Genomic DNA, 27557 nt, shown 5'->3' with positions numbered 1-27557 from the left:
ACCACAAGGTAATAAAAGGAATTCACCCCAGAAAGCCCCAGTGACACCTCAAAGAGCTAGACCGTCATCCTCCTGAGGAATAGAAACTAAAGGACCATGAGATGCCTTAGTGACCACCATACTGAGGGTCCCCAGGATATGGAAATGCAACATCAAGAGAAACCAAGGGGGGGGGGGTTTCTGACAGTAGCCCGAAGAGGGGTAGGCAGTTAAAAATTACAGTGTTGATTTGCAGTGGATTTCCTTTTTGCATGATAATTGTTGTTTCCAGTAACTCTAGGCACGCCGGCTAGTACACAGATGTGAACCTAATACGGTAACAGATTCAGATAGATCAGCTATAGAAATCGAGATCAGAGATATTTCAAAATTATGAGGCTCATGAATAATGTCCTTTCCCTTCTCGTTTCAATTTGGTTCCTCTAATCAGCCAGACTGGGGGTAGGGAGGTGCCTCTCTTCCAGTTAAGAAAAAGCAGAATTGAAACAGGCTGCTTTGCGTCCAAGCCTTGCGCTGGGACCTCAGTCTGTGCAAAGTGGATATCCTGTCCTACCTGCCACCAACCTGCTCCCCATCCTGCAGGAACGTGGGTAAGTTCCCAATCTAAGTGGGATTTTACTGGCGGCCACTGCCCGTTGCCCTCATGAGAAAGCTGGGGATGCCTCTCTTCCTTCCCCTCTACTTCCAATCTGTTAACCAGTTCTGCTTATACTACCCTGTAAAATTATTTCTCAAATCCATTTCTCTTCCCCCCCCCCCATCACAATCCTTAGCTCCGATCCATGCACAGACCCGGGCAGGTCTGAGTCTGTGAGTGAACCCCACAGCTGGACACAGATTTGTGCAGGAAATTGGAAGGCTGTGACCACAGTTATGGGGAAGTGGGCATCAGTGACTGTAGCTCAAAAGGGTGAGGCAAGAGAAAGCTCTGAACGCCCCTGTCTCCTTGCCAAATACGTTTTAGGAAAATAAGACTACTGTGAATTCTTAGGGGAACCTCCTATTTTGGTACCAGCAGTATAACCTTCGCTGTATATCTAATTATCCCCAAGTCCAGAGTCTTCGGAAAGTAGCAGAAGACAAATGACACAATGAGTAGGAAAGAGCAAGAGCAAGAGGATGCAGCTCAGTGGACCAAGATCCCACTTGGTGCCAACCATGGGGACATCCCTTTGTACCCTCGAGTGTTTCACAAACCTGTCTTGAGCATCTAGCAGGTGTCTCACCCTCAGCTACATACTGGTGACACAAAACAAATAATCTCTGTCCTTAAGGTACTGCTTGGAGGACAAGACAGGTGTGAAAAGGGATTGAGAATCTAGATGGAAGAGACCTCAGTAGGTAAGTTCCCATATTTGGGACCAGGACCATATCTTGGTACTTTCCTATGTGGTTACTTATTTAATACTTATAACATCTCAGTGAAATAGCTACTATATTCCCCATTTTTAAGAAGAAATAACCCACCATAAGTGGTTAAATTTCTTGTTCGTGCCCCACAGTGACTGCACGGCGGAGCTAGGATTCAAACGAGGGTCTCCATTTCTAACCTTATGTGTTCCCTCACCTACTGTCCTCCTCCAACATACTGAAAATCCTCCCTTGGTTTAATCCCATCTGTGTGGAGGCTCTGCCCCTGGAGACAGACCAAAGCTATTCTCTTAAAAACAAACAAAACAAACAAGCAAAAAAACACCTCCACAAAGGTTTAGAATGAGGAAAAAATGCCCAAGTTAAACATTTTATTTTTTTTAAAGATGTTTATTTATTTGAAAGAGAGAGAGCAGGGGATGGGCAAAGGTAGAAGCAGGCTCTTTGTTTGGCTTAATGCAGGGCTTGATCTAAGGACCCTGGGACCATGACCTGAGCCAAAGGCAGATGTTTAACGGACTGAGCCACCCAGGCACCCCCAAGATAAATATTTTAATGTAAAGAATGAAAATGAGAGAAGAATAAACCAGCCTTCTTCTGACAGGCAAGCCCTCCATTCAGAAAGAAAGTTGGTGGCCACATGGACAAAGAGAAAAAAAAAAAAAAAGGGAGAGAGTCAAACCAAGCAACAGACTCTTAGCTATAGAATAAACTGGGAGTTCCCAGAGGGGGATGTGGGGCGATGGGGGAAACAGGTGAAGGGGATTAAAGAGCACGCTTATCTTGAATCACTATATCGTACACCTGGAACTAACATACCACTGGATGGTAGCTATGTCTTGTCCTCTGCTTGGAAGAGATGAGGTTGCCAGCAAGTGAGTTGTTCTGGTAATGAAATGGAATAGTAACTATTTGCTATAAATAAATACATTTAAAAAAACTAATACTTAGGAAGACTCTCCCCCAAAACAAAAAAGCTGTGAATGACACTGAAAGGCAAATATCTCCGATGCCTCTTTTCCACCCTAAATCCAGTTCAGCCCTGAGTCCCACGGGCCTTCCTCCACAATGTGGCCAATTCACCCACTCCTCGCCACCCAACCGCTGACACAGCAGAATATTGGTAAGTGATAGGATTATGGGCATGATGTTTTCCCCTAAAGCCAACATAATACCTGTATAATTGTTATATCTTTAAAAATTTTCTATTTTAAAATTCATATTGAAAAAAAATGTATGTTGTAAAACAGTCCTGAAGCGTGCCCTGTGTATGGACAGTATCGGACCAGTTGCACTAAATGCGGTTTGGAACACCTGAGTCCTGCAGCAGCAGCTGATGGTAACAGCCACATCTTCTACAAATCAGCCTGGAGCTGATGGAAATGCAGGTGGGCCCTGGAAGCGCGGGGCTGGGGGAGGAGGAGGAAGGAGGGGGAGAAGGTGGGAAGGAGGTGAGAGGGAGGAGGGGGGAGGGAGGAGATGAGAGGGAGGAGATGAGAGGGAGGAGGGGAGAGGGAGGAGGGGAGAGGGTGGAGGGAGGAAGGTGGAGGTGAGAGGGAGGAGGGTGGAGGTGAGAGGGGGACGGAGGAGGGGAGAGGGTGGAGGTGAGAGGGTGGAGGTGAGAGGGAGGAGGGAGGAGGGTGGAGGTGAGGAGGAGGTGAGGAGGAGGGAGGAGGGTGGAGGTGAGGAGGAGGTGAGGAGGAGGGAGGAGGTGAGAGGAAGGAGGGGGGAGGAGGAGAGAGGAGGAAGGAGGAGGAGGGAGGAGGTGAGGAGAGAGGAGGAAGGAGGAGGAGGGAGGGGGGAGGAGGGAGGAGGTGAGGGGGAGAGGAGGAGGAGGGGGGAGGAGGGAGGAGGTGAGGGGGAGGGGAGGAGGGAGGAGGGATGGAGGAGGGAGGAGGTGAGGAGGAGGGGAGGAGGGGAGGAGGAGGTGAGGGAGGGAGGAGGGAGGAGGTGAGAGGGAGGAGGAAGGAAGAGGAGGGTGAGGGAAGGAGGTGGGAAGAAGGAGGGGAAGCGAGGCCTCCTTTCACCGCAGGGCCCTGCGCACGGTCCAGGGGCGGAGCCGGCAGGGTGCAGTGACGGGGGCTGCCCGCAAGGGGGCAGAAGCCACCCAGTCGCGAGCCCGGCCCTGGAGAGGCCCCGTGTCCCCGGGTCCCCGTGACCCCGTGACCCGCAGGGACCCAGATCTCCAGCCGCTGAGGAGTCTCTGCGTCTGTTTTGCTGTCGTTTTGACGCCAACTACGGAAGGGTTAGAGCCGAGTGCCCCGTGTTCAGAAATAGCTGCTCAGATGGGGCTAAAAGCGTTCGGTGTCAAGGCTTTGGTGACCTTCCCGCCCGTGGCACACAAGCTCAAAGTCTTCTTGCAGAGCCACGGGGAGGTGGTGAGATGACCTAGATTTAAAAATCATCCGATAGAGGGGTGGCTCCCCGTGCCAGTGACATCTGGCCCCCTCCACCCTGCTCCCGGGGGAGGAAAGCCCTCCCCCTTCTCTAAAGACAGAGACTGTTGAGGCCAGATTCAGGGGCTCCCCGACCACTCTATTTACTCCTGGTCCCCGGGGCTTTGGCTTGACAAAGAGAGAGAACAAATAATGTGATCAGACACCAAAGACCAAATCTAAATGATTTCAGTACTCTCCAATTCCACCTGCATGGCTCATTTCCTTAAGCTGAATGTATTTGTGATCTTTTAAAAAAAAAATTAAAATTTTTTAAAAATTGAGAGAGCGAGAGCACCAACACAAGCGGGGGACAGAGGCAGATGGAGAGGGAGAAGCAGGTTCCCCGCTGAGCAGGGACCCCGATGATGCGATGCAGGGCTGGATCCCAGGACCCTGAGATCATGACCTGAGTGAGGGGAAGGCAGATGTTTAATTGACTGAGCCACCAGATGCCCCTGTATTTGTGATGTTAATAAAGAGTAACACACACACACACACACACACACACACACACACACACACACCCCTACCTTTTCTCTGGTCATACAGCCACAAACCCACCATGCTGGCCTTTATCTAGAAGCAAAGGCTCTCAGAACCCCAGAACTGCAGGCATCAGAATCACCCAGAAGCCCAGTCTGCTGGGCCCCACCCCTCGAGCCTCTAATGGAGTGAAACTGAGATGGGTGTTGATGCTGCTGCTGGTTGGGGAACCCTTTGAGAACCACTGTCATAATGACATAGAACAGCAGGGGTTGTCTCTCTCTCTCTCTCTCTCTCTCTCTCTCTCTCTCTCTCTCCATTGCATTATCCTCAGCACTACAATGCTCAGAAACAAATACTTAACAAATAAGGAAAAGAAACTAATGTTCACGGAGACTATTGTATGCCAGGTGCTTTGCATCCCTCAAGGCCATTTCATTTAATCCGCACAAATTCCTGGAAAGTAGGTAGGATTAATCCCCATTTTCAAATTAGAAAACAAAGTTTTGTCCAAGAAGTTATCTGACCGCCATCATCTCTCTAACAAGTGTCACCGCCTGGATTTGCTCTGGCTTCAGAGTTCATGCTGAATATTCTATCCCCTGTGTGAAAAGTGGATGCAGTGAAATGAATAAAAGTGGAACAATAAGCAGATTCAGGGGGCGGGGGGGCACTTGGGGGGCTCAATCTGTTAAGCGTTTGACCTCAGCTCAGGTCATGATTTCATGGGTCCTGAGATCAAGTCCCACATCGGGCTCCCTGCTCAGTGGGGAGTCTGCTTCTCCCTCTCTGCACCCCCACCCCAGCTCATGCTCACTCTTGTGCTCTCTCTCAAATAAAGCCTCTTAAAATGCTAAGCAGTTGGGGTTTTTTTGTTTGTTTGTTTGTTTGTTTTTTAGGCAAGTAAGCAGTGTAAGAAAGCTTTGCAGTCCCAATTAGTATCCAATTAGTATCCGACATGGCTCCCAGATTGCCCCCGTGCCCATGACATGGCTCTGGGGAAAGAGGGCAGACTAAGTGAAGAGCCACCAATGTTGAGGACGAGACTGCTACTAGCAGTTACAACAGCCTCAAAGAATAGAACACCATACGTTTTCCAGAATAGAAAGTAGTTTCCATTCTTGCATCTGAAGAAGGGGTATTTGTCTAAAAGGGTGTTGGGGATGTTTGTTAAAGAGCTTTCTACAGATCAGAAATCCCCAAGCTGGAGGTCTGATGAATTTCAAAAGCAGAAAAACAAAATGCGATGCAATGTTTAAAAGCCTGAGAAACTGATTAACACCCTTCACAGTTTTTTAGGTTTCTGCCTCAAAATGGAAGTGTTTGCTTCCTCAAGCAACCCCTTTTGGTTTTTTTAGGCAAACATAAGCATTTTGATTCTGTGTTTGTGTGTGTGTGTGGCAGAAGTAGGGGGAGAATTTCTATTCAACGTCATGCAATGTCAGGAAATAAACCTTTTGCATAAAATGTTGAAATCCCAAACAGACTCCTAGCTGGTACGTCTTGGAGAACAGTTAAACAGATTTTCATTAATAATAATCTGTGTGGGGAAGAACTGAATTTCAACATGTTAGGCAATGCACAATTTAATTCCACCAACAGAACCTCCTCTGAAGACATTATCTTCAAGAAACTTGCAAATTAAGCAGAAGAGTATGATAGACGTATTAATAATTATGGTAACTGGGATACAGGGATGTTTGTGTCTTTTCAATATTCCTGTGTTGAGATCCTAACTCCCAGGGGGATGGTATTTGGGGTGGGGCCTATGGGAGGTGATCAGGTCATGAGGGTGGAGCTCCATGATGGGATTAGAACCCCTATGAGAAGAAACTGGGGAGCAGATTTTTCCCTCTGCCTCATGAAGATACAATGAGAAGGCGGCCGTCTGTAAATCAGAGAACGGGCCTTCACCAGACACCAGAACTGCTGGTGCCTTGGTGTTGGACTTCCCAGCTTCCAGAACTGTGAGACAAGAGTGCTGTTCCAAGCCCCCAGTCTTATTAAAATGGGCCAAACTGACAAAGACAGCAACCATGGTCCAACTGAAGAGGAAACAAGCAGCAAAAACTGCTTTTTTCTTCATGATTCTTCTTACATGTCTTTCTAGCCCCATCAGGGCTTTTTGTCTGTCTGCTGCCATCTAAACTATTTCTGCTCTCGTAACGGCCTTGTTGTCCCTGACTCTGGTCTACCCAACACACTGCCATTGGGTTTACCCTCCTAAATTTGAGGCAGTTGGCTGTCCCCAGTCAGGCTTTCCATGGACCGTAGTTGCCTGCAAAGCTGAAGTGATCTGGTTACCAAAGTCCACCCGCCCCGCCGCCCCCCCCAGTTCTGCTGCAAACTATTTGCCAACATTATCTGCTTTCAATCCTCAACTCCAGTCAAGTCCATACACACTCACTGTCCCTGAATACACCACAAAGCTTCCCATGTAAAACCCAACAGCACTGACTACGCCACTGTTTACTATTTGGCATATGCTATGCTGAGATATTCCCTACATGAGATGTGTTCATCTCATGGCTCATCACAATTTCTTTTTTTTTTTAATTTTTTTTTTTTTTTTTTTTTTTTATTTATGATAGTCACAGAGAGAGAGAGAGAGGCAGACACATAGGCAGAGGGAGAAGCAGGCTCCATGCACCGGGAGCCCGACGTGGGATTCGATCCCGGGTCTCCAGGATCGCGCCCTGGGTCAAAGGCAGGCGCTAAACCACTGCGCCACCCAGGGATCCCTCATCACAATTTCTAAGAGTAGGAATTGTGTACATTTGTCCTTATGTCCTCAGTCTTCGACGCAGGATGGGTACACAGTTGGCCTTCAATGAATCCAGATAACCTTGATTAAGGCTTTTATTAAAGACATCAGGTCTTATTTACAATACTCCATACTTACGGCCATCCGTGATAAACATGAATGGGCAGAGTCAAATCAGCATCTCTTGGAGTGACATAAAATTAGACTCAAGTTAAGACACCTATAGACTTGTCAAGTGGGTGCATATGTTGCCCCTCTCCAAGAGGATAAGTGCCCTTCTCCTTTCAAGGTCAATGTCAAGTGTCACCAATATCACAACTGAGTAAGCACCCTTTTAGTCTGCTTATATTTATTTCTTTTTTTTTTTAAAGCATGTTATTAATTTATTGACAGAAAGAGAGCAAATCAGCACAAGTAGGAGGGTTAGAGAAAGAGGGAGCAGCAGGCTCCCTTGCTCAGCAGGGATGTTGAGTCTTGATGGAGAACTCGATTCCAGGACCCTGGGATCATGAACTGAGACGAAGGCCAACACTGAACCGAGTAAGCCACCCAGGAACCCTTGCTTATATTTATTTCTTAGATTAGGAAGGCTTAGCCCTCTACAAAGGGGACCGAGCCAGGAATCATAGATGTTTATTGGCCTAAAATTATCTGAATGAGCTTTGACCAAGTGGGTGTGAAAAGCCTTCTGACACCTCTGCTAGACTCTTCAGACTAGTTAGCAGTTTTTCATCAGGGACTTCAACTCAAATGTGCCTTCTGGTTATCAGGCTATTACTCCAATATGGCCTGTTGATCTACTTTTTTGGCTACTTTTTTCTAACTTGAAAAATGGCAACATAAGATAGTTCATTTCCTTTGGTCTATAAACATAGTTTTTGGTTATGATTTAGGACTGGAAGCAATGAATTAAAATAGCAGAATGCATATAAATTGCAAAATGCTTTTCACATTGCTCCACTCACCACAGTGGTAGGTTAGCCATTCACTTAGGTTCGGGAACAAGATTAGTTAATTAAGTGTTAATCTGAGAACAACACAGCACTGGCAACATGTATAGGCAGGTCCCACCAGCAAACACTACTCACCAAGAACAGCTGCATATAAATTTATTATTTACTTAATACTGATGAGCTGGAGAAAAAAAAGCTTCAGCTGTGAATCAGTACTTTTGCCTATAGTTGGTTTCCAAACTATAGTTGGCAAAGTTAGAGAATCACTACCATGCCGGGTTCCTGGAATACAACATAGTTGAATGATTCAAAGAGGAACTGCTCAGAATTACTGGCTCTGAAGAGTGTTGTTGGGGTCCTCAAGGATTTTCAGTATTTTAAATTAAGTATTTCAGATTTAGATGATTTTAGATTTCAGAATTTTAGTATTTTGGGATTTTCTTATTTTAACAGTCCTTTACGTATTTCTCAAATTGTTGGAGGCAAAACCTCACTCACATGAGTGTAATGAGCAGAGTCAGAGACTCAGCCCTCGCCTGCCACCCACTACTTCCGGTGCCTCAGCCTGCGTACTTTCCAAATTAGGAACTTACAAAATCTGCTAAAAAAAAAAAAAAGAAAAAAAAAATCATGGCTGCCCTCAGCATTCCCACCTACCACCTACTGCTTAAAGCGCAAGTCTGTATCCAGACATGTAAGCCCCCCAACAGGTGACCTAACAAGGAGCCTGACTCTCCCTCCTCATGTCCCATCACTCCCTTTATGTCCCAATTAGATGGTCCCATCTCCAGTCCCACTGACTTCTTTTGATCACTTTTGACAGTTGCTACAAGGCTAACAAGCAATTATTGGTCACCTATTATATCAGACGCTACACCAGAAATGTTCATACTTTGTCCATTGACCCCTCACAACAATGCGACAAGGTATTTTTCAAATAAGGAATGAAATTCAGAGACTTGTGACCTGATAGTAAGGGTTGGGTTGTATGTGAGTCCAAAACTTCAGGTCTTCCCACTATATATTGTCCCCTCTTGGCGAATCTTCCCTGTTCAGTTTCTCCTCTATAAATTCTACTCATACTCAGGACCCAGAACTAACTCCACCTGCTTCTGAAACCTTCTCCTTACTCTTCAGAGACATTGCCCTCCTTGGAATTCATAGCTCTTACTGATACTTTAGTACTCTTCATAAGCATCGAATAATTTTTTTAAAAACATTTATTTGAGAGAGAGAGAGAGAGAGAGAATGGGGTAGTGGGAGGAGCAGAGGAAGAGGGAGAAGAGGACTCCCTGCTGAGCAGGGAGCACAGTGATGTGGGACTGGGATCATAACCTGAGCCGAAGGCAGACACTTAAACAGTCAGGTGTCTGGGTGGCTCAGTTGGTTGAATTACGTATGCATTTCATGCACGTGTGTAGTATTTCTCCAACTAGACCGAAAGTTCCTTAAAGCAGGAGGCATGAGTTGCTCATAGTGTTTACTCCGCGCAATGCACAGAGTAGGTGCTGAATAATTACCTGTTAAGGAACATGACACTACCAGATGTGTCTAATACCATTCTTGCTACAGTCTGTCTCCTGCAACTGAACTAATTCAGGAAAACATCTAGCTAGCTTAAGAGAAAGCAGGCAGATGCTTAACAAACAAATGGAGTCTCTTGGAGAGGATAAAGGGAAAGAATCTGGTTTGGAGGTGGCTTTTGATGATTATCAAAAAGGGTAAAAAGTAAAAAAGACCTCTTTGACGATGAGAAAGGATAAAAAGTAGAAGGAGATCCATGATTATAATCAAATGCTAAATAGAGATTAGGACAAGGGCAATATGGCCATAAGATTGGCTAAATCCTCCCAGCAAAGTGCCCATGATAAAGGACTGTCTCTAGAAGTATCATTCTCCCTTGCCTACAAACACATATTCAGCACCTGCTCCATACAAGACATAACCGGGGCTGGTATTAAAAAGTGGTATTACAGTCTGCTCAAAAAATCCCCAATTCAACTGGCAAGGGAGGATAAATACTACATAGAAGAGCAGAAACACCAGGGTATGTACGAGCTACCGAATAAATGAAGTACGTTGAAGGCCAGTGCCAATGGAGCTCAGAGAGGGAGAGGCTCTCTGGGTGTCATGTCAGGAACGGTTTATGGGGAAGATGCAACTAGAATTGTACCTTGCAGTAGAAGCAGGACTACACAGGGAATGAGAAATGGGAAGAAAATTCTGAGCAAATGAGTAGGGGAGACTCACATTCCTCATGAAGACCATGTGAACATAGGAAGGGGCCAGGGATATAACATGTATGCTCCGCTGCTTATATCATAGCCCTAATTACATTGCCTTTTACACCACTGCACTGAGGCAAAACAAAAACCATGAATGAAACAAATTTGTAGGTTACTAGTTTGTGACAACTTACAGGGAGGAATCAGGTGTTGTGTGTGTCTAGCTTGGTGCCAGGGATTGTAGAAGTAATAATACAGATTTAAGACTTGGCCCTTGCTTTCAGAGAGCTAAATACCTACTTTGCGAGCAAGACAAACTCCTCCAGAAATGTTTATTTAAATGTGCTTTAAAAACCTGTACCATCAGTGCTAAATTATATTCTTTGGACTACAAAACACAAGCATTCTTTAAAGATTAAAAACATTAGCATGGACACAGGTGTTCAGTAGAGGTCACGTTACAGTGAATTCCCGGAGGTGGCTCATCAAAGTGCAACTTTAGGTTGGGCTGGGTTTGCCCCAGATAACTACTTTCACAATCCAGTTTCCACCAGGCACTGAGAATCTCTTATAAGTGATTCAGAAATGTTCAGTTTTAACCTGAAGACTTCACTAAGAACAATTTCAAGTCCAGGCAAGAACCATCTGACTTGGCAGCTTGGAAAGTGGGAGAAGTTGATGACACCGATTCTCCTACTGGCTTCCATTTCTGCTGAGATCCACCAAGTGAGAGACACCCAGCCAGTTTGCAGGATATTAAAAGCGTTAGACACAGTCACCCTGTGAGGGGCGTTGCGACTCACAGAATTGAGTCAGTGTATTATTCACGAGGCATCTTCTAATTTTTTATGGATATAAAACCCACAAGCCCAGACTATGGCAGAAGCAGTTGTTTTATGCTGCCATTTAAAAGTCTGTCTGAAATCGTACATGTGTCTTATTTTAACAGTTCCCAAAATGTTACAGAAACACTGAATTCAGCTCTTGAGCTTCCTCAAAACTCCTCCCACACAATTCTCTTCATTATCCCTGTGATCTGTAGAAATCCAACAGCCCAGCCAGCGTCTCCATGATGAGTCAGGCTTGTAGGAACAGGAGGCATAGGGCTCCTTCCACCCTGGGAGTAGTGTCTCCCTGGTGGCAAGTTGACTCTCTCAGCTCTAGTGACCTCTGGAGAAGGAAACGATTAGCTCTTCCAGTGACTGACAGGCATGCAGAACCAGCCAGAGAAGCAACATGAATTCAGCCTCTGAGCGGTCAGGTGGCCAGTGATGTGCGATGCTCTCTTATATGAGGAGAAGCACAAGAGTATCATGTCTACCTGTAAGTAATGAATTAATAATGAATGAAGTCACCATTCTCTACAAACTGGGTGCTGGGTTGAAACATTACAACTAAAGTCACCATCTGAAGATCACTGCGTGCCAGCCACTCTTTTAAGTACTTTTCCTATATAACCTCATTTTGCCCTCAGAAACCTCTGGAGTATGCACTATTACTATCTTATTATCCTCACGGTACAGAGAAATAGAGAGATTAGTTAGCTTGCTTGACTTGACCTAGTAAGAGGCAAAGGGAGGATTCGAACCAACACATTCTCTCTCCGTAACTCAAGCTCTTTAACTCCATGGTCTACAACCAAATCTATAGACCGTTTAGGACACAGACGGAGAAAGGAAACTACATACTCATTCATGGTTCTTGGAGGCAGGGATTACTAAATGGCTCGAGATTTATCAGGGGGCTGGCCAATGGTTGGGCCCAGGATTGGGGCACAGTGTGAGGAGGGGTGCTTTGAGGGTTGTCAGCCCAGAATTCACATAGGAGGACAAAGGAGGGGTCAAGTAAAGTTTCTTGAAGAAGGTACTGCTCAACTGAACTTTGAGGCCTAAGTGTAAATTAGAAGTGGAGAAGAAGCATGTGGTAGATTGATGGTAAAAATGCACACAATTCTTCATACCTCCTTGTATCCTTGCCCCTCGCAATGGACTTTGCGGCTCTTCTCATGAAAACATTGTTTCAGGGCACCTGGGTGGCTCAGTCAGTCAAGCATCTGCCTTTGGTCATGATCTCAGGGTCCTGGGATTGAATCTCATGTTCAGCTTCCTACTCAGCCGGGAATCTGCTTCTCCTCTGCTTCTCCCCCAACTTGTGTTCTCTCTCTCTCTCTCCAACAAATGAAATCTAAAACAATTTTTTTTAAAAAGAAAGAAAGAAAACATTGTCTGTTTCTACGTGCCTTGAATCATGTAACTTGCTTTGGCCAATAGTGTATAGTGCAAGCTATGAGCCAGTTCCCAGCCTTAGCCTCAAGGGCTTCTCATGCTTTTCTCTCTCTCTTGAGCTTTGCCACTAACAAAGCCTGTGAAAGGCCTGGGCTAGTCCTCTAGATGCTGACATACCACATGCTCCAGTCACCCTTGTCACCCCAGCCAACAGCCCACAAGAGTGAACCCATAGAGACCAGCCAAGCTTCCAGCCAAAGTGAGACCCAAGTGAGCTCAGTCAGGGCCAGCTGAACCTGGCTCTGGTTAGCAGAGCTGCCCAGCTGACCTCTAGCCTCATGAGGAATAAAGTTTATTGCTGTAGGGACACCTGGATGGCTCAGTGGTTGAGCACCTCCCTTCCGCCCAGGTTATGATCCCAGAGTCCCAGGATCAAGTCCCACATTGGGCTCCCTGCATGGAGCCTGCTTCTCCCTCTGCCTGTATCTCTGCCTCTCTCTTTGTATCTCTCATGAATAAATAGATAAAAATATTTTTTTATTGCTGTATATCACTGAGGTCTAGTGGTTGTTACACAGCATTATTATTATAATAGAAATAGGCAGGTCTTCTTTCATCTGAGTAAAGCCAGTATGATACAAACTGTACTGTGATCCTTCTGTGATTTGTTTGCTTTAGAAAAGAATATAGGATTCTCCCACTGGGGGCACCTGGGTGGCTCCATTGGTTGGATGTCTGACTTCGGCTAGGGTCATGGTCCCAGGGTCCTGGGATCAAGCCCCAAGTCGGGCTCCCTGCTCAGTAGGGAGCCTGCTTCTCCCTCTCTCCCCTGGTTGTGCTCTCTCTCTCTCTCTCTCTCTCTCAGATAAATAAATACAATAAAACTTAAAAAAAAAAAAAAAAAGGATTCGCCCACTGTTCCAGGACTGGGTTTCTCAACCTTGAGTCTATTGAGAGTTTGGGCCCAATCATTCTGCGGGGGACTGACTGTTCTGGGCCTCCTAGGATGTGCAGCAGCATCCGTGGCCTCTACCCACTAGGTGCCAGTAGCAATCCCAGTTGTGACAACCAAAATGTTTCCAGATTGCCAAATGTCCTCTAGGGGGCAAAATCACTTTCAGTTAAGAAACACAGGTCCAGAAACAGAGGCAAAGAAGTTCAATAACCAAATACCCAAAGTCCCTTCAACCCAGCCATCTTTTCTCTCAGATAGTCCGAGTGGTAAACCCAGCTCGGACTCCGTATGAACACCAGTGCCTTCCCTGGGAATGTGTGGTATTGGACTGGCTGCTCTAGCACATGTAAAAGCTTGCTCTGGGCGCTCTCGCTGCCTCAGCACGTTGAGTATTGTCCATACAATGACATTCAAAAGAAAAGAGAAATGAAAACACAGGCCAAGAGGAATTACAGGCCACCTTGTAGATCAGATTGTGGAGGCCGAGAAAATTAAGGCCATTCCACCTCAAGTTTAGCATTAGCACAAGTACAGCCATCTTAGGCCCCTGGGAATAAGAGCTGAACTTTACAGGAAAAACTGCAGAATGTCCTTAACAGGGAATCCCATACCAGAAAGACAACAGAGCTCAGAATGCCGTTGGCAGAGAATCCCATATCAGATCTTGAGAAACTCCCCCACCCTTTCCCCCATATTGGAATTGGAAAAAAAAAAAAAATTCCTCCACGCCTTCTGAAAATCCCCTAGACCAGCCCATAAAAAGCCCAGCTGTAACCCACTTCAGGGTCCAAGCCCCCGTTCTGCTGTGTGGAGTATCCTTGGACCCAAGCTCAAGCTTGTAAATAAACCCTCGTGTACTTGCATCAGTGTCAGGTCCTTGGTGGTTTCTCGGATTCACAACCTAGAGCACAACAAGACCACTTGTGTCCAAAACTTTCCTGTTTCCCTCTGACTTAAAAAATTCTTCCTCCTGGTTTATTTTATTTTTTTCTAGCCTGTAATAATGAAAGAGGGCAATTCATCATCACCTTCCCATAGGTATCTGGATATTCAAATGAGGATTCCAATTGCAACTGCCCCCTGTATCAGTAGAGAGTTTCCTAACTTAGAGCTAAGGAAGATGACTGGTGTTTCTCATAGTCCAGGGCTAAAGTTTAACTCAGCAGCTCTGATCATCATTGTGCTTTCCAGGAGCTAATTGCCCCTCATGAGAGGATGCCAGATTCAGGTCTTGGAAGAACTTGTCTTTTCCTAACACCCCAGCTTAATCAGCTCATTTGCTGGTTCCAGAAGATGGAAGGCAGAGGAAGAAGGCGGCTGAATCTTTGCTAATTTCTTACTCATCCTGACCCACACATTTTATTTGATAAATGTTATTTGAGGCTTCTTGTGTCCGTTGGGGCCTCCAGCAAATTGCTGATCTTCCCCAGGCTTCCATTTTCCTCTAAAAATACAGGATCACCTCTTACTTTTCCTGCTATACAGGAAAAACTGACAGATTTGGCACAAAAGGATATGTGTGTCCCAAGTCCATGAAAAATAAGAAGAACATCCATTAAGAAAAAGGACAAATCCAAGTTGAAGCTAATCTGAATTCTAAATCTGAGCGTCTCCCAGGCACCTCTGTCTTCCTGATTAATCTACTTTCCCAGTGGAACTGTGCCCAGTTGTGCACTTTAGGAGTTGCTTCAGAAAAAAAAAAAAAAGTGAAGTCATCAATTCTTGGCATCTCAGTGGTGGATGCAGCCAGACTTTATGGAGATCAGTTATTAATTCACTCTCTCTGTAATTCAATTGTTATTTTTCCTGCAGGGCTTGGTGGTGATGGTCCAGCTTTGTGAACACATGAGCATATTGCAGTGGAGAAGCAAAAAGAGGGTTTGAGAGTTCAGGTGAGGGTTTCCCCTAAGGTTGTTTCTGGGAATTCACATCAAATCTAGATGTCAGATATGACAAATTAACCATAGGTTTCAACAAGTCTGACTCTTTGGGCAGAACAGGAAATACAAATATGGTCTCCACTAGCCAATGGCAAAGGATGCTCCAGAACGCACCATGAAAGGCTAAGGTGACAACCTCAAAGTGTGCCCTGACCCTATGGGTCCATCTAGGTCCAGCCAGTGATGCTTGAGAGCATCTGATACCCACCCGGGCCAACGTCCATACAGAAGGCTCAGGATATTCAACTGAAAAAGGGAAAGCAAGTAAAAAACCTGCTTCCTTGCCTCTGCCAACCTACAAATACATGAAGAGAAAGGACAGTCTCCATCATTTACCCTGTCTTGCAGAACTTGGTGCTTTTTCATAAATTATCTCGGTTGAACCTCACAACCCTGTAACATACATAGGAGAGAGATCACAACCCAGATTTTTAAATGAGGAAACTAAAGATTTGAAGTCTTGTCCCTTGATCTCAGGGCAAACACAAGGAGGAAATCAGAAGTGGAAGCCAGTTTTTCTGACTGTAGACCTCGACCCCTTCCATCCACATGTTCTTTTCCAAGCAGACCTGGAGCATTCAAAAACATAGCCCTGGGGCGAAGCTTCATTGACCCAAGCCCCTTGTAGCAACAACCCCCTTTCCTTCCCTTCCCTCCCTCTTCTCCTCAAACCAGCCCCAAGGAATTTAGCACCCAGGCAGCAATCATCTCAGAAACTTGTTCCTGAGTTTCTTGTTCCTTGTGTAAAATCTTGGGTCCTCTTAGGCTGCTCTGTTTCTCTGGGAATTGATGAACATACGGCACATAATAGTGACAACAGTTAACAAATCCTGAGTGACTAAATGTGATAAATGATATTAATAACAGGTCACGGATCCCAACTAAAATGTGCCAGTAGATTGGTTCACTTGCTAAGGTTGGGGGTTGGGCTCTGTTGAGGGTGCCCAGCCCAGGGCATGAATGGGAGCTGATGTCAGCCTGGGGTGCCCCTTGCCAGCCTTGCTCCCTCACATACGGCTGTGTTTGCCCATGGGAGGACCATGAAGTTTTTCAGGGAATCCTAGTGGCAGAAATGCTTCCAGCTTGAATTTAAGGGTTGAAATCTCACAACAGGAATCCTAAACTTTTACAGGGAAGAAGTTGCCTGTGAAACTACTCAGCTATGGCGTTGGGCCACCATCTATGGGCAGGATAATTCCGAAGGCGGAACCAAGAGCCTAGAGAGTGGAGCCAAGAGTCCTGAAGAATCTTTCCCAAGCCTTGAATTCTGATCAACATACTACCAGCACATTCTCTACTGGATCTCAAGTTCTCTGGGTAGCAGTGATTCCCATTCCTCTACCACCATTCCCCCTCCTTTTTGTTGTGGGGAGAGTGTCTATAATGTTATCCTTACCTATGTTGTAATGCCCTATTCTTGTGTTTTGGAGATAAGGGGTCAGACAACTTATATTTAAAATTTGTCATTTATTTATTTATTTATAATTTTTCCGCATGGAGCCTGCTTCACCCTCTGCCTGTGTCTCTGCCTCTCTCTCTGGGTCTCTCATGAATAAATAAATAAAATAAATAAATAAATAATAAAATAATAAATAAATTTTAAAAATTAATAAATAAATAAATAAATTCCTTGCCCTGATTGGCTGTGCTCCTGAAAGGTAGCCTCTGCCAAGAGGGTGGCCTTTTTTTAAATTGACACCGAGGTGCCCCGTGGCCTAGGGGCAGCGTGGTACTACAGCTATGTTCTCACAATTCACCAGAACCCTGTGGGGCAGATGACATTTCCAGTGTCATTTTACAGGTGAGGCAAGCAAAGCTTTGAAGAGATTAAATGATTTGACGGAGCTAGGAAATAAAAGAGCCCCTCTGCCGAATGCCACGGGGGTCAGCATGCTCTCACACTGCCCTCCCAGGGAAGCTGAGTCTACCTCTCCCCTGTGGCACGCTGAGACTATTCCCACACGGGCAAGGTGCCACTGTGAGTGAGCTTCAGAAATTTAATTCAGGGAAGCCACCTCACGAGAATCATCAGGAAAAAAAACTGTTTAAATCCCTTGTGCTTACAGATCTGAGCCAAGATCCTCAGACAACAAGTTTTCATAGGTGATAGGAGTTCACACTTTATCATTCCTATTCCCCAAGAAAACCAGGGAAAGAAAACCGGTGCTATTTTTCAAGGCAATGAGGAGTGTGGGCTAAGATTTTATTTAAAATATAAAAAGAAAAAAATATAGATGTATCAAAAGGATGGGACGCCTGGATGGCTCAGCGGTTGAGTGTCTGCCTTCAGCCCAGTGCATGATCCTGGGGTCCCAGGATCGAGTCCTGCATCGGGCTCCCTGCATGGAGCCTGCTTCTCCCTCTGCCTGTGTCTCTGCCTTTTCTCTGTGTCTCTCATGAATAAATAAATAAAATCTTAAAAATAAAATATCAAAAGGACCTGGAGAAAGCGAATAAAGTCTGGCTTCCCGTTGCTGAAGCCCTGATAAGGCCAGAAGCGCCCAGCCCTGCCCCTCAGGCCCCCTGGTCCCCTTCCTCCCCATCTCCATAATTAGTCTTCCTCCTCAGCTGTTGTCACAGTAACAGCTTGGGTCACATGGCCGTCACTTTACAATCTGCTTATGGAGCTGCTCGTAATCCTCACTCCAAGGCATAGTGACAGCTCATTTAGAATCAATCAAACATTTATTAATAGAGAGAGAACCAAGGGGCACAGTCTCCTGATTGAAATTCTCTGGTCCTTGGCAAGGGCGAGAGCAGGAGGGGGGAAGAGCTCTCAGGTGGAGGTTGGGGAGGCCACACCGAGTCAAGGAAGGAGCCCTCTCTCGAAGGTCAGGCCCTTGAAGGTTCAAAGCCCGCCCCCAGCTCTGTGTTTTAGGCAAGGAAGGAAACCCAGCTGAGTCTCCATTTCTTTCAGGATTTTGTTGTGAGGCTCAAAGATAAGGAGACAAATAAAGAAGAGGTGCCAGGCCTGGGAAGGATTTAATCAGGGGCAGCCATTATAAATGAAAGAGTGTGGAAGACCAGACATGTGATAAAAACAGGAAGTGGGCAGGACCAAAAAGGAGACTGTGATTTAAGGCTGATGGCCAAAGAAGTGGGGCTATTTAACCCGGCTGCTACTTTCAAGCTGAAGCCCTTTTAAGCACAGAGAGTAACCAGCAGTAGGAGGAGAAAACAGGGAAAGGGAGACTTGTAGGGAAGTTACAAGGAACTCATGAAGATGAATGAGCTTTGTGTTTTGTTTTGTTTTGTTTTGTTTTGTTACCAGCAACATAACTAGGGGAACGTCTTGCAGTATCTGCTGTTCTTTCGTCCAGCGTGTGATCTCATCTTTATGACATAGGTGGTCCTGCGGGACGCCCAACCAAGAGCAGTCTACAAGGCCCCCTGTTTGCATGGAGCCCTGGTGAAATAGTTGTTGAGTAGGGGCGCCTGGGTGGCTCAGTTGGGGAAGCATCCAACAACTCTTGATTTGGGCTCAGGTCACTCTCTCAGGGTCCTGGGATCGAGCCTCTGAGGAGCCCTGCACTGGCTCCATGGTCACAGGGAAATCTGCTTGAGATTCTCTCCCTTTGTCTCTCCTCCCTCTCATGCTCTCTCTCTAAAATAAATAAATTTTTAAAAAATATGTGTTGGGACTCCTGGGTAGCTCAGCAGTTGAGCGTCTACCTTCAGCTCAGGGCATGATCCCAGGGTCTCGGGATCGAGTCCCACATCGGGCTCCCCACAGGGAGCTGACTTCTCCCTCTGCCTGTGTCTCTGCTTGTGTCTCTCATGAATAAATAAATTCTTAAGATATTTTTTTTAAATATCTGTTGCATGAATGAATGACTAACAAATTATTTAACGGACCTAATGATCCCATAAGAACACTTGGGCTTTATGAAAAAAGGGAGAAACCAATGTGCCTCTATGTCCTAGTTTCTTACATCTAAATGTGTTAAATATTCTTCCTGGCAAAGGCATTTGGGAAAAAAAAAATAAAGCAGAAATGTCCAGATGGATCTGACATGGGTGACAATCCCCAGAAGTGAAAAAGCTTAAAGATTGATGAATAGCCCTCCTCCCTCCAGACTGAGCCAGGGGAGAATCATCCAACATTTTCCATTTGATTATTTACAGCCAAAAAGATGCAGCTGACTGCAGCCTTCCAGCCTCCCGCCTCCTCTCAGCCGCTCAAGTGGCTGACTCGAGCCAGGGCAGGCCGCTGTGTGGCCAGGGCTGTGTGTGGCCCCCCAGAGCAGACAGCCTCCAATCCTTGACCCTACCCCTGATCCACTTTCTTCTTTTCTTTGTCTTGTCTCCAGCCCCTTCCCCTCTTCTGTCCCTCCCCTCCCTCTTTCCCTATTCCTTCATTTCCCTCTTCTTTCTCGTCTTGTCTTTTTCTGTCCTCAGCGATTGTTATTCAACATTGATGTGAGTCGAGGCTGAAGAACATGCTACTTTATTGCTAAAATAAAGTTGCCTTGTCACCCTGGGTCCCTGAAGACTCCAACTGTAGATCCACATTCAAGATCTTACATGACTAACCCATTTAAAGTCCACAACTGTGAGAACCAGAAATCCTTACGTGACCTTATCCTCCCCCAAGTCTGTCCAAAGTCATCTTTCTTCGCCCACCTTACCCAAGGTGAGCCCACTCTCTCTCTCCAAGACCGTTATGATAGACTGGTGTCACAGAGTGCATCTGCCATTGCCCCACAGCGGCTGCATAGAAGGACTTCATTGACATCTGCTTCCAAGTCCATCTCTGAAGTGTGTACCATGTTTTTCCTTGGGTTGCAGCTACTACTGCCTTCTAGATAGAAATGTAACTTATTAAACCTGTCACTCGTCTGCTCAGCGCCTCCAATGGCTTCCCATTTCCTATAAGATAGTCTCCATGCTCAGTCACCTTGAACCCTCAAATACCTGGCCCCAATTCACCCGCCCTGACGTACCTTTGCCCGTATGAATATGCTCCTTTCTACTGCCTGTACATTCGTTGCATTTTTCCTGCCTCCTTGCCTTGTCTTGCTTTTCCCTCTCCTCCCTCCACCTTTCAAATTTGAGGACCCTCTCTCAGGGCCCTCCTTCAACACTCCTCCCTAGGCACCTGGCCCTGAAACATGAAATAATCACATTTTTCCCTGCTGTCCTATAGCCCCGCGGTTCTGCTTACCTTACCCTGCCCCGTGTTACAGAGGGCAGCCGCACACATTGAGCACCAGCTGTGAGCTCAGGACTGCTCCAGAGAACTCACAGAAATTATCTTTACTCCTTACCACATACCCATTTTACAGGTGGGGTAACAGGGATCCTGCCCAAGGTCCACAAAGTCGGTCAGTGATGGGGCTGGGAATTCAAACCAGGCTTTTTGGTCTCTGATCTCTCTCTGTTCCATCAGGCTATTGCAGAAGAGATGAGGGCTGGGCACTCTTATTCCCATCCATTTGTTCAAAGCATGAAGTAATCCAGGGCTTAGGTAAGAGCCAAGGCAGCAAGTGGCAATCACTTTTTTTCAGCAACATCTAACATATCTCCTCTATGAGATTATAGACTTTTTAATACGTATATGTGTGTCCCATAAATCACTTTTTTTTTGCTATATGAGTAAGCTTTTTTATTTAAAGACATAGATTACAAAGAATAAAATAAGGAAACGGAGTTATGTAGGCACTCCTTGTGCTTTCAGAGGTTATTTTCTCTGAGACCACCTAATTCTTACTTAAAAAAAAATTTTTTTTTAAATTTATTCATGAGAGAGGCAGAGACACAGGCAGAGGAGAAGCAGGTTCCCTGCAAGGAGCCCAATGTGGGACTTGATCCCAGGGCCCCAGGATCACGACCTGAGCCAAAGGCAGATGCTCAACCACTGAGCCACCCAGGTGAACCTTTAAAAAAAAATTTTTTTTACATTTTTTTTTTTTTGGTTTTTAATTTATTTATTCACTTACTAACTTTTTAAAAATACATAAGCTCAGGGGTGGCTGGCTGGCTCAGTTGGTGAAGCATGCAATTCTTTTTTAAAAAAGATTTTATTTATTTATTTGAAAGAAAGTTAGAGAGAAAGAGCACAAGTAGGGGAAGGGGCAGAGGGAAAGGGAGAAGCAGACTCCTTGCTGAGCACAGAGCCTGATGGGGGCTCCGTCCCAGTATCCCAGGCTCATGACCTCAGCCGAAGTCAGACACTTAACCAACTGAGCCACCCAGGTGACCTAGCATGTGATCCTTGATCTCAGGGTTGTGAGTTTGAGCCCCACATTGAGTGTAGAGATTACATACATACATACATACATACATAACTTAAATAACTTGAATAAATAAACTTTTAAAAAATACGTAAGCTCAGTTCTGGAGAGAACATGCCATCTGTCTAGAGGCACGTGACAAAATCGTGGCGGGGCCAGAATGAGAAGGCAGGTCTCGGACCCTGGCTGGGTGACCACTTGCCCCTACTGGAGTTAAAGGCATTTTACGTATATCCCCTGAGCTAGTTGTCAACATTTAATCCTGGACTGTTCCCAGGCTGGAGCGTTCAAGTCCAGGTCAGCAGAAGCCTGTGAGTTGCAGTGAGAAATTTCAAATCTGACACTTGCCAGTTCCCATCGAGCTCCGGGTGGGAAACGTCCTAGGTTTTGTCCATTTCTAATGTCACAGCCAGTCTAGCGGAAGAGATCACCTCCAGGTAAAGTCATTCAGAACAAGGGTTTCTCATTTCAGTGCCATGCGACTGAGACAGATCATGGGCCACTCTGCCTCCCAGGGGGTGGGCATGGGATGAAGGACAAAAGCCACTTTTCCCTGCACCTCTGTCCTCTGCGCCCCAGGGTCCTCAGACAGTGACACAGTGACAAAGCCCCTGATGGACTTTCCGGGCACCCCACCCCCAGGAACGCTAAACCCACTATTCCAGGCCTGGGTCTGTCGCGTAACTTGGAACCACTACTAGCCTCTCGCGTCCCCCTTTCCTCATCCATAGAAGGAAATAAAGACACTGCATCACAGCTCGACTTTGAGGACTAAACTAGAGCCCTATGAAAGCACTTTGTAAACTATAGGCCGCTGTAAAAGTATAAAGTGTCCATTTTTAAGGTGATATGAGGCTAATGCCTGATTTCCTTCAGGACACAAAATGCTGGGAGGTGGGGTGCTTAGTATCCAGAAACAGAGAAAACAGCCTGCTTTGTGGATATCTGTTTAGATATGTCTCATAGCACCCAGGAAACTTGTCATTCTTAGAGGGACCTGCTTTTCTTCATCCTCACAAAGAACAGAATGCGAGGAAATAGTCAGTGGTTCATGTATTCATTCCTTCAAAGAACATTTATTAACCACTGAGATGTAACAGGCATTACACTGAGCTAAGTGCTAGGAATACAGAAACTAATATCAAGTTACACGTATAAACATTTAGAAAAAAGTCTGGAAGTATATTCAAAAGGTAGCTTCCTCCCTTCCTCCCTTCCTCCTTTCCTCCCTTCCTCCTTTCCTCCCTTCCTCCCTCCCTCCCTCCCTCCCTTCCTCCCTTCCTTCCTTCTTCCCTCCCTCCCTTCCTCCCTTCCTCCTTTCCTTCTTTCCTCCCTCCCTTCCTTCTTTTCTTCCTCCCTACGTAAAAGTAATTTCACAGAACTCTAAGTCCTGGGTCAAAGTAACTTGAATGTGGTCAGTTGTGGCTCAGTGATATCTGCTCTGTCACCCTCAGGCAGCTCCTGCAGCAGAGCCAAGACAAACCCCAAATCATGACAATGACCCATAGAACCAGCACAGCTCTGTCTTCCTATGGGACCCTTTTTATCTTTGAGAAAACTTTCCCAAATAGATTGAAGAATTCCCTTCATTTCTCTTTTGTCTGGGTCACATGTCCATCCTAAATCACTGGTATAAAGAACAGTATCACAGGTCAGACCAGCAGTTCTCAAAGTGGGCTCCAAGGAGCCCTGTGGGACCCCAGCCCCTTATCAGGTCTATGAGGTCCAAACTATGCTCATGATAATGTTAAGATTCTTTTGTATCTTTTTTATTCTCATTCTCTCACAAGTGTACAGATAGTACAAAAAATCTGCAGATATGAAACTATCACTTTTTGAGTTTTGGTGTAAGAGCAAATCAGAATATCAACAATTATCTAAAAAGGGTATTAAGGGATTCCTGGGTGGCTCAGCGGTTTAGCGCCTGCCTTCGGCCCAGGGTGTGATCCTGGAGACCTGTGATCGAATCCCACATCAGGATCCCTGCATGGAGCCCGCTTCTTTCTCTGCCTATGTCTCTGCCATTCTCTCTCTCTCTCTCTCATGAATAAATAAATAAAGTCTTTTAAAAAAAAAAGAAAAAAAAATAAAAAAAAAATAAAAAGGGTATTAAAATGCTTTTCTTTTTAAAAAAAAATTATTTATTTATTTGAGATAGAGAGAGCACAAGAGAGCACAAGTAAAGGGAGGAGAAGCAGACTCCCTGCTGAGCAGGGAAGGCTGATATGGGGCTCGATCCCAGGACACTGAGATCATGAACTGAGCTCAAGGCAGACACTTAACTGACTGAGTCACCCAGGTGCCCCTAGATAATTTATTAATAGGCATGAATATCTGGGAGAGCTTCCAAGAGAAAGTGCTTTTCACTTTTTGAAGAAGATAAGGGCTATAGTTTGGCAGGAAATGGGAAAGTCAAGCCATGGCAAGGTATCTGCCAAACGTGCCCTCTGTGCCCGGGATGTTGGATGCCATAAGACAGAGTTACTGGGAGTGGTGTAGCTTGCCTGTTACAGAGGACGGAGTCCCTGCCCACCTCTCCTCAGGCCACTGGTGTCCACAGAGGCACCTTCAGTGCCTTCTCCATCACCCCTATTGTCTGAGTGTGTGTGCAGTGGTGGTAAGAAGGAAGATGAGTAGGGATGCCTGGGTGGCACAGTGGTTGAGCATCTGCCTTCAGCTCTGGTAGTGATCCCAGGGTCCTGGGATCAAGCTTATCCCTCTGCCTGTGTCTCTGCCTCTCTCTCTCTGTGGCTCTCATGAATAAATAAATAAATATCTTTAAAGGAGGAGGAGGAGGAAGACAACTGAAAAATTCAGTCCTGGACCTTGTCTGAGGACACCACATTCTACCCAGGGAGCTGAGATTTAGTCACTGCAAAAAAAACTCAGAGGAAGATCACAGGCTATATAGTTTGGAACAGATAGTACAGACACTTCCAGACTCCCCACGATCCTACGTGCGACTTTTCGACTTTACAATGGTGCATAAGAGATCCTCATTCAGTAGAAACCGTACTTGGAATTTTGAATTGTGTTCTTCTCCCAGACTGGCAGTGTGTGGATGATACTCTGTTGTGATGCTGGGCTGCTGGAGGGGTTGTTGCTCTCAATTACCTGCGATCACCAGGGTCAACTACTAATACCTGTACCCACACAACCATGTTGTTTTTCCACGGCCAGTATGGTATTCAATCAGTTACATGAGATAGTCAACACTTTATTATAAACTAGACTTTGTGTTCGGTGGTTTTGCCCAACCGTAGGCTCATGTGGGTGTTCTGAGCATGTCTAGGGTGGGCCAGGATGTTGGGTAGGTTAAGTGTATTACATGCATGTTCAATATTTTCCATTTACAATTGGTTTTATTGGGGCATAACCCCACCTGAAGTCAAGGACCATCTGTATATGCAATGGGATGGACTGAGTTAACTGTAAAGAATGCCTGAATGCTCTCCCAGAATTCCCAAAGTGAATGAAGGAAACGTGTGAACAGACACCTTATGTTTTGGTCTTGCTTAACATTGTTCAGAAATCACAGCCACCATGAGTCCAACCCCACTTTCCACAAAGTTTTTTTCCCCTCTTCTGTTTTTACTTCCTTCTTTTTCTAGCATTCTCTCCCAACCTGTCTCCCCTTCTTGCTGTTTTTCCCATGTCCTTCCTCCCTCCTTCTTTTCTGGTCCTGTCTCTCCATTGTCCTGTTTTGTTTTCTTTCTTTCCTCATAACAGTGAAGTATGAAATGTTTAATTTGCAATGGGAGATCACTACTACGTGAAAAGAAAACTCTCCCTGGCTCAAGAAACAACTTTAATAATCTCTAACTGCTTTCAATCCTACTATTTTATATGGACATAATTTTACATAGTTGCTATCATAAAGTCTGTATCAAAGTGATGTTTCCTGGGGGCAGAAATTAGAGATGCATATGAGCTCTTTTTAGCTTTAATAGCTCACTGTTCACTAACTCAGAGTCGGAACTGCAATAAACAGTCAGACATATTCATTGCAATCGGATGTCAGTGAGCTCTAAAAAGGGAAAAATATAAGCAAAAAAAATCATCCACTTTCTAATAACAATGCCACAGGGTAAGAGCACTCTCAGGAGTCCCTTATCCTCCTATACAGAACCAATCTGCCAAATTCAGAGACCCCATAGCTGGATAAAGACACTTATTCTCTCCTCCCCCATCATCCAATAACATGCTAGAAAATTAGCCTGTTTATTTCAAGTTATGGGCCGCATTATATATCTATAAGCTATCTTTTTGCGTGAATGCCAATTTGCCAATCTGGGATTAGCTGCCTTGCAAAATCGCTTAGCTCGTTTGATATTCGTTAGAGAGAAGTTATCTGCTTAGCCAGCCAACCCTTTAATTGGATGCCAACCTCTGGTGCTACAAGGCTAAAAACAAACAACCCAAAATCTACAAGCGAACCAGGAGGCATCTCACTTGTATCTTCAATGAAAAATCAATCTGGGGATTTTCTCACTGAATCTTCATAATAACTCTGTGGTACAGGTAATACAATTTTCCCATTTTACAGAGGAGGAAACTGAGCCTCAATCTCAGTGGTTACTCAAGTTATTCAAGTGGTTAACAGTGAAATCAGATCCCAGATCCTGAGTTCTGTCTCGTCAGATTGACTCTAGAGTTTGTATTTCAAACCCTCACATCATGCTGCTTCCTCAGACCTTGTTGGGAGGCCAAGTCCTCTGGGAAACCTCTCTTACAACCAAGAGACATTAAAAGTTCTCTTGTCTCCCCCTAGAGCATCCCAAACCAACTTCAGTAGAGCCCTCATTGTGGCACTCATTTCTTGTCTCTCACCTGGACAGTGAGGTCTAAAGGTACAGAAAATATGTCATTTTATTTATTATTTATTTATTTATTTATTTATTTATTTATTTATTTATTTAGATTTTATTTATTTATTCATGAGAGACACAGTGAGAGAGAGACAGAGACACAGGCAGAAGGAGAAGCAGGCTCCATGCAGGACGCCCAAAGTGGGACTCGATCCCAGAACCTGGAATCACACCCTGAGCCGAAAGCAGATGCTCAACCACTGAGCCACCCAGGTGTCCCGAAAATATGCCATTTTAGTATTCGTAATCCCAACCCCTAGCCCAAGCTACTTTCTTAGTAGATGTTTGTGGGCTGAATGGAGGTACATCCCTCGTGACCATGAGGGTCATACCATGAAGTTGTGTTCTGACTGGTGCCCACTTGTATTCTTGTATTCCCAACCAATATCCAAAGCTCATCTAAATCATGCCTTTTTTCCACATCTTTGTCAGACCTTGGCACTCTTTTTCCTAATCCCAACCTCTATGCATGTACCCCTTCCCCCTTTGGCCAACACACAAAATGTATTTATTTTTCACTTTGGTTTAATGTGTATCTCGTGGAGACTGTGAGATCTTTTGTTATTCATATTTGTTTGTTAGAGACTATATGTTCTAAAACAGAGGGGATTTGGTAATAAATCTTGGCAGAAGAACTGGAACCTAGTAGGTGCTTAGTAAATGAACAAATATAATTCTCCTGGAACATCTTTTTTTCTTTTTTTAAAGATTGATTGATTTTTATTTTTTTTTAAAGATTTTATTTATTCATTAGAGACACACACACAGAGAAAGAGAGAGTCAGAGACACAGGCAGAGAGAGAAGCAGGCCCCATGCGGGAAGCCCGATGTGGGACTCGATCCCGGGACTTCAGGATCACGCCCTGGACCGAAGGCAGGCGCCAAACCACTGAGCTACCCAGGGATCCTGCTGATTTATTTATTTTAGAGAGAGAGAGAGCACACAACCTGGGAGGGGACAGAGGGAGAGAGAAAGAATCCTTGAGCAGATTCCCTACTGAGCTTGGAGCCTGAAGTGGGTGGAGCTCCATCCCAGGACCCGGAGATTATGACCTGAGCTGAAATCAAGACTCGGATGCTTAACTGACTAAGCCACCCAGGT

At 45.3% G+C, this 27557-nt stretch overlaps 1 long non-coding RNA gene across 1 annotated transcript; it reads left to right on the top strand.

Annotated features, from left to right (window-relative positions):
* The first annotated feature begins 482 nt into the window (after positions 1 to 482).
* Positions 483 to 16899, top strand: LOC140625283 (uncharacterized). Its single transcript, XR_012024639.1, has 6 exons — positions 483 to 590; positions 1275 to 1341; positions 2407 to 2494; positions 2622 to 2759; positions 15227 to 15306; positions 16487 to 16899. It is a non-coding gene; the product is annotated as an uncharacterized lncRNA (long non-coding RNA).
* Positions 16900 to 27557: the final 10658 nt, after the last annotated feature.

The sequence above is a fragment of the Canis lupus genome, chromosome 3 (genome assembly GCF_048164855.1).
Source record: "Canis lupus baileyi chromosome 3, mCanLup2.hap1, whole genome shotgun sequence".
Lineage (NCBI taxonomy): Eukaryota > Metazoa > Chordata > Mammalia > Carnivora > Canidae > Canis > Canis lupus.
Note: the sequence above shows the minus strand (reverse complement) of the source record. Positions and strands in the feature narration are given on the sequence as shown.